The 7500-nt window shown below is 49.8% G+C and overlaps 1 protein-coding gene across 1 annotated transcript in view; it reads right to left on the bottom strand.

The window, feature by feature from the left end:
• The window catches only part of LOC138952933 (5'-3' exoribonuclease 2-like), an 82834-nt gene that overhangs the window by 61974 nt on the left and 13360 nt on the right, over positions 1-7500 (bottom strand). The gene's annotated exons all lie outside the window — the stretch shown is intronic.

Below are 7500 nucleotides of genomic sequence, written 5' to 3'. Positions count from 1 at the left end.
TGACGAACAGAGGCTGGTCCAGGGAGGAAGCGGACTTTGCTTCCATTGAGAGTACAATCATAGGCTTTTGAGGTAATAAATCATTATTTAACGCTGTTGATGAGTCTGTGTTGTGGAATGAAATACTCTCTGTTGTTCTTTCCAGGTTAGCGCATAATTTACTCTCTGTGACGCTAAAATACTAATCTGTATATGGTTTTTGCAGATAGGGAGAGAAGGACGGAAAATGGCTGTTTTGTTGTTGTAAAAAGTCCGTTTTGTGCAGGCCCACGTGCTCGATGAGATATTTAAAGATGACATGTTTTAAGGTGGTGGGTGAGGGGTAGCTGACATGTTTAGTGCACCGATGCTTTCTGTTTGCAGCCTTCGTTTCGTTTCGTTTCGCTTCGTTCGCCTCGCTTCGTTACGTTCCTGTAACATCTGCACGGCTGACTCTGGCGGGAACTGTTGAGGCTACGCTAACCAGGAGACCGGCTAACCAGGAGACCGGCTAACCAGCGGACCGGCTAACCAGCGAACCGGCTAACCAGCGGACCGGCTAACCAGCGAACCGACTAACCAGCATACCGGCTAAGCAGCAGCAGCAGAGATAAAGCTAAGTGCACCATGTCGTACGCACCCCGTTGACCACCGTTGTCTTTTCGTATCTATGATTTCATTGGAGTAGTGACAACGTGGGGTGTGTGACACCTGCACGAACTAGAGCTTTTCGGACAGAACATTCGCATTTACAGGCAAATCCAGCTAACTCACAAACGGTTAAGTCAAAAATTCGCTTAGCACACAAAGAAATTCTGGTCCGGAATTATCCCTCTTTATCTATGTGTACAAAGTACCCTGAGCTCGAAATGGGATTTCTCTTACGTAAGTCGAAAGACGGATAGCACACAACAGAAAGTCAGTCCCAAAGACAAAGTTTACTCTATATTTACTACAGCAACTCGAAACACGAAACTTGGCGTCTCACACTAGCGCATTGTGTAACCTTATTCCCTTCTTCTCTACACGGACGCCACACCGACTGGTCAGTCGGCACGCAATAAAGTATGAACTGAAGTTAGGAGGGGGCGAGGAGTAAGGAGGGGGCGAGGAGTAAGGAGAATTATCCAACTCCAAGAAAACATTCTGAAAAAGGTGGGGAAGTGGTGACAAGGCAGTGAACGCACTCACCATGCACTGACATCATACGAAAGCAGCCACACAAACACAGCACAGAGGCAGAGGCAGGTGTGCAGATGCTTTGTGAAAATAAGCGTTGAAAACCAGTTTGAATAAAAAAAACCAGCAGATAGAGCCGCATGTCATAATCATTCTTCTTGTCTGGCTTTATTGACTGCATGCCGATCTTGTGGCAGTGACTTTTCACTCTTCAGTCGGACTGTACACAAACCGCTCTCACTCTCCCTCACTGACTACCCTAAGCCCTGACAACTGATCCTTGGAAATTGTTTGGAAGAGTACACCTCTCTATTTCTCTCCAATGCTCTTCCTGCTGACTTAAGTGACACCGGACACCCCACTGGCCACTGAGTTTAGCCAGCTACCCCCCCCCCCCCCCTCTCTCTCTCTCCCCCCAGCCATGTACTGTTTGGTGCTGTGGCCAGAGAGGTGTCACCGGCTAATTGAGGCCAGCTGCACTGTTCACTCAGAGCAAAACTAGTTGACTGTGTCTAACTTTTGACAAAGCAACACAACTGAAGGGTTCACAGATTAGGTAACCGACTCACTGGTCAAGGCTGCAGGGAAACAAGAGTATCTTGTCAATGAAAGAGGTTACACACAGATACGCGATGCTGAGAACGGTGGCCGATTTTTCACTCTCTTTCTCGGAGGGCCTTCATCATTGCAGGGACTGCTGTAAAGAAATGCTTGCTCAGAAACTAACTCTTTTTGCATTGAAACATGCACCAGAACTGGTGGACACCATCGACAATGTCAAACATGAAATCGAAGCAGTTTGCTTGAGGAAACGGTCGTCAGCAACTCAAACTTCTCTGTTTTCTTTTTTTAAGAAAATCTGAGGTGACTTTCTTTGTGGCCCCGCCCCCTCCCTCTGTAAGGACCCCCCTCCATAAGGACCGATTTTTGTCAACATTTTCAAGGTCGCTAGAGAGGGGTTCCACTGTACTATGACCAAGTCGAAATTTCGGATAGGACACAATAACAATTCGGTCCCTTCAATTTCGTCTTATCCGGATTTGCCTGTAACTATATTTACACGGGTTCAGCGTGTTCCTATAATTTTCTACATAATACTGGCATTTTGTCAGTGAACACTGGTTTTTTACGTGTTGAGAACGTAAAAGGAACATATTTTGAGTGAAGGCTCGAGGGAGGTGGAGAGTTTATACATAAACAGGCGTCTGAAACTTATACTTTCGTTGACTCTATTTAATTGTATGACTGCGAGAGTGGATCGTGGTGTGGTTAGTTAATTAGTAGTAATTAACCGGTTCATAATCACCTTAAGTGATATATTGAAACGTGACACATGGGGGCCAAGCCGGGATTTACTCAGTTAATTTCTGACTGATAAAGACCCACCAATTAAGGATAACTAAGAGCAGATAATCTCGTCAGTGCTCGACTTATTTTCTGCTTGGTGCTACCCTTTTTTGTATAGTTTTGATCATATACCACACCTTAAGCGATTCACATCTTGCAGGAAATGTAAATTGTAATTTGTGAGTTATTGTATGCGCTAACTGTGATTACTTCCCTTTCCTTTGTTTGTGAATCTTTGTTGTTGTACGTTCAGAGTTTTTCCGTTGCAGAGAGCTGAGCGGGGTTAGCGGATTTGTTATTCGTTTTACTCAGTTTTCTCTACATTGTTGTTTCGCATTCTGTAACAGGTTACATTTCTACCGTCTTGTTTTACTTGGATTTTTCTCCATATTTTGACTTTGTTGGAATTTTGGGGGGGAAGGGTCCGAGGACTTCTGTCCTAACCAAGGCTGTGGGAGACACTCTGTTTCACCGCAAAAAGCAGCCGATAAAGTAGGCCACGGCTGTGGGAAACACTTTGTTTCACCGCAAAAAACAGCCATAAAGTAGGCTACGCGTTTTGTTCTACACCGTTTGGATTTTTCTTCTGCATTTTTCGGTTGCTGGATTTTTGTATCCACCGCTTTCGTCACCGCGTGTTCTAGCTATAGCTGCGTTAGACTTACTTTTGTGATAAAGCTTTGCTAAAACTAACCATGGCTACAGGGGGATCTCCTACGAAGAGGTTAACTTTTGAGACTCCTGGTAGCGAGGAACAGACAGAGCGAGACGCACGCGTTAGAGCGCGTAGTTTGCTTAAGCGCAAGGAGTTAGAACGTAAGGAAGACATAGAGCGACAGACGAGGAAAGAAGAGCTTGACAGACAAGAACGACAGGCCGAACGTGAGAGACAGGAACGACAAGACGAACGTGACCGACAGGATAAGAAAGACGAGCTTGACAGACAAGAACGACAGGCCGAACGAGACAGACAAGAAAAGAAAGAGAAAGATGAACGTGACAGACAAGAACGGAAAGAGAAAGAACAGGCTGAACTTGAGAGACAGGAACGACAGGCCGAACGTGACAGACAGGACAAACAGGCGGATCGCGATCACCAGCTAGAACTAGCTAGGCTACAGGCAGAGAAGGGTACGCTTACTCAGGCTAGCGCGCCGACATTTGTTGCCGACCGTACGAGACTGCCGACGTTCGACGATGACAAGGACGAGCTCGACGACTTTTTACGCCGGTTTGAGCGCATTGCATCCGACCAGAAGTGGGAAGAGGCCACGTGGGCTAGCCGCCTTAGCACCTGCTTGAAAGGACGCGCATTGCAGCTCTACAACGCTTTGGAGGACGACGAGGCGAGAAACTATCAGGCACTAAAGAAGGCGTTACTCCAGCGCTTCAACCTGACTGCGGAAGCCTACAGACGACGTCTGCGTAACAGCAAGAGACTGAGCGGCGAGCTGAGTCATCAGTTTGTGGCACGCCTAAATCTCTACCTGCGGCGCTGGGTGGAGATGGCCGAAAAGGACTGGACCGTCAACGACCTTGCCGACCTCATAGTCATGGAACAACTGATGTCCAGCCTGCGACCTGAGGTGGTGACCTTCGTGCAGGAACACCAGCCAAAGACTACTCAGGAGGCAGCCGACTGGATCAGAGTGCACGAGGACGCCCAGGCGATCTCCGGCAAATCTTCAGGCTCACGGCCAGGAAAATCGGGAAATTCGGGCTCTTCAGGACCCAAGGACGGGAAGGACGATCAGGGACACAAGGGATCGAGTTCCAGATCTGACATCCAGTGTTACTACTGCAACAAGCGGGGCCACGTGAAGAAGGACTGCCACAGGAGACAGGCTGACCAGAAGGGCGTTCACTTTGTTGGCAGTGAGGAGTTAAGGGACGTCACGAGCTCATGCACCATTCCACAACTCTGCGTTCCGTGCTCCAGGAAACATTTCCAGCCCCACTGCAACGTCTACGTTAACGGAGTGAAGGGCGAAGGTCTGCGGGACACAGGGGCAGACATGATAGTGGTTCGGGCGAGTCTAGTTCCAGCTATGGCCTACACAGGAGACAGCATCAGGGTGAGAATGGCCGAGGCATCTCACGCTTACGACTTGAACACGGCAGTGATCAAGGTCGTAACACCGTTGTTCACGGGGACCATTGTGGCCGTCGTCATGGACGATCCTCCATGCGACCTGCTCATTGGAAACCGGGTTCAGTTTGTGGACGGCGTCACCAGGGAGGTTCCCGTTTATCGGTCTCCCGACGTCATTTCAGTGCTCACGCGGGCACAGGCGGAGCGAGAGGACAAGCCTCTCAAACCCCTACCTGCTGCACGAGCTGCCCTGGGGAACGTGACCCCCGCGCTTCTCGCGAAGGCTCAGGATTCTGACCTGACCTTAGCTACTCCTCGGGAGCACGCGAAGTCGGGGAAGGTGAAGCTGAGCGGGAAGCATGGGAGGTCAAGGTTCCTCAGGGACAAGAAGTTGCTCTACCGTGAGTTCAGCAACCAAGAAGGTACATTCAAACAGGTTGTCGTGCCTCGCGAGTTTCGCGAGGGTGTCATGGCAACGGCACACGACTCGATTCTGGGAGGTCATCTTGGTACCAAGAAGACCACGGATCGTGTCTGGCGCCACTTTTACTGGCCAGGCATCTGCACGGATGTCCGACGTTTCTGTGCGTCCTGCGATAAGTGCCAGAAGGTGGTTGCCAAAGGAAGGGTGAGGAAGGTCCCCTTGGAGAAGATGCCGCTCATCGACGAACCCTTTCGTCGGGTGGCAGTGGACATCATCGGGCCCATCTTACCTGCGTCTGAGGACGGAAACAGATACATTTTGACCATGGTGGACTACGCTACTCGATACCCAGAGGCGATCCCTCTGAAATCGATTGAAGCCACGCGAGTAGCTGAGGCTCTGGTTACTATGTGGTCCCGGCTGGGAATTCCATCAGAGGTACTCACCGACAGAGGCACGCAGTTCACGGGAGGAGTGATGGCGGAGGCAGCACGACTGCTATCACTGGAGCAGCACTTCACCACTCCTTACCATGCTCAGTGCAACGGACTGGTGGAAAGGTTCAATGGCACCTTGAAGACCATGCTGAGGAAACTAGCTCAGGAGAAACCACGCACGTGGGACAGGTACATCCCAGCATTGCTTTTTGCATACCGCGAGGTTCCTCAGGAGAGCTTGGGCTTTTCCCCATTTGAGTTGTTGTACGGCAGACAGGTACGCGGTCCCATGGCTATCCTGCGTCAGGCTTGGACAGACGAAGAAGCTGACGAGGAGGTGCAGACGACAGCGACCTACATCGTAGAACTCAGGAACAGGATTGAAGAGACCTGCAAACTGGCTCAAGAGAACCTGGGAAGAGCAGCACAGCGTTACGCGCGAGGATTCGACCGCAAGGCACGGCCGCGCAGCTTCAAGATTGGAGAACGGGTGTTGCTACTTCTACCTGTCAAACACAACAAGCTACAACTGCAGTGGCAAGGACCTTTTGAGGTGACAGCGAGGGTGGGCCAGAACGACTACAGGATCATGATGCACGGGAAAGCACGCCTGTACCATGCCAACCTGCTGCGCGCCTACATAGAGAGGACAGCCTACGGGGAGAAGAACAAAGACCAGAAGAACAAAGACAAGAAGACAGAGAAGGTTGCAGTTATCAGGGGTGAAACGAGGGGTTGCTCGTTCTTGAGGACGACCTTTCTGTCTGGAGACGGACCATCAACCTCTGCAATATCTTCAGGTTGCAAGGTTGGCAAACGCCAGACTTATGCGCTGGGCGTTGATTCTCCAACCGTACCAATTCACGGTACGCGTCATTCCGGGCGCCAACAATGTTGGAGCTGACTTTCTCTCTCGGGCTGTAGAGGAGAACATGACTGTGAGCGAAACCGAGGTTTCGTCTTGAAGAGGGGAGGTGTGTCACGATCGGGTGACAGAGACCAAGAAAGTGTCACTCAGTGGAGTGCCTGTTCTTGGTCGTGTATGATAGAAAGCGCCTGTGCGTGATATTGGGTTACAGCAGAGTTTGCTGACGGTGCTCAACGAGCACGGATGTTTTGTATCGCACGAGTTTTACAGTGGAGGTTTCTGCTGTCATAGCTAGGGCTGACGGTTTTTCGCTGACAGCACACACGGGATTTTCACGGATTGAGTTTCTCGTGTCTTTTTCTGCTTGGGAGGCAAAATTGTGTATAGCTGGACTGGTTTTGTGACAAGGTCAGTCACGTGTATTTGGCTAGGTGGTCTGTCAGAGACTCAAGGACGGCACACTTGACACCCAGCGGCAGAAGGGGAAGGATCGTATACACAGTTTCTAGAGTATGATGGTTTTTCACCGAGTATTATATTCGGCACTCTAGGGGAACTTCCACGAGTTATTTCTTCTCTCTGCCACGTATTTTGCTGAGGACAAGTCGTCAACTTTCCTTCGTCGGCGATGGCTTTCGCATAAGGATTCGACAAGGGGTTCTGGACGGTTTTGGTCACTGTTGACGAACAGAGGCTGGTCCAGGGAGGAAGCGGACTTTGCTTCCATTGAGAGTACAATCATAGGCTTTTGAGGTAATAAATCATTATTTAACGCTGTTGATGAGTCTGTGTTGTGGAATGAAATACTCTCTGTTGTTCTTTCCAGGTTAGCGCATAATTTACTCTCTGTGACGCTAAAATACTAATCTGTATATGGTTTTTGCAGATAGGGAGAGAAGGACGGAAAATGGCTGTTTTGTTGTTGTAAAAAGTCCGTTTTGTGCAGGCCCACGTGCTCGATGAGATATTTAAAGATGACATGTTTTAAGGTGGTGGGTGAGGGGTAGCTGACATGTTTAGTGCACCGATGCTTTCTGTTTGCAGCCTTCGTTTCGTTTCGTTTCGCTTCGTTCGCCTCGCTTCGTTACGTTCCTGTAACATCTGCACGGCTGACTCTGGCGGGAACTGTTGAGGCTACGCTAACCAGGAGACCGGCTAACCAGGAGACCGGCTA

The sequence above is a fragment of the Littorina saxatilis genome, linkage group LG17 (genome assembly GCF_037325665.1).
Source record: "Littorina saxatilis isolate snail1 linkage group LG17, US_GU_Lsax_2.0, whole genome shotgun sequence".
NCBI classification, from domain to species: Eukaryota; Metazoa; Mollusca; class Gastropoda; order Littorinimorpha; family Littorinidae; genus Littorina; species Littorina saxatilis.
Note: the sequence above shows the minus strand (reverse complement) of the source record. Positions and strands in the feature narration are given on the sequence as shown.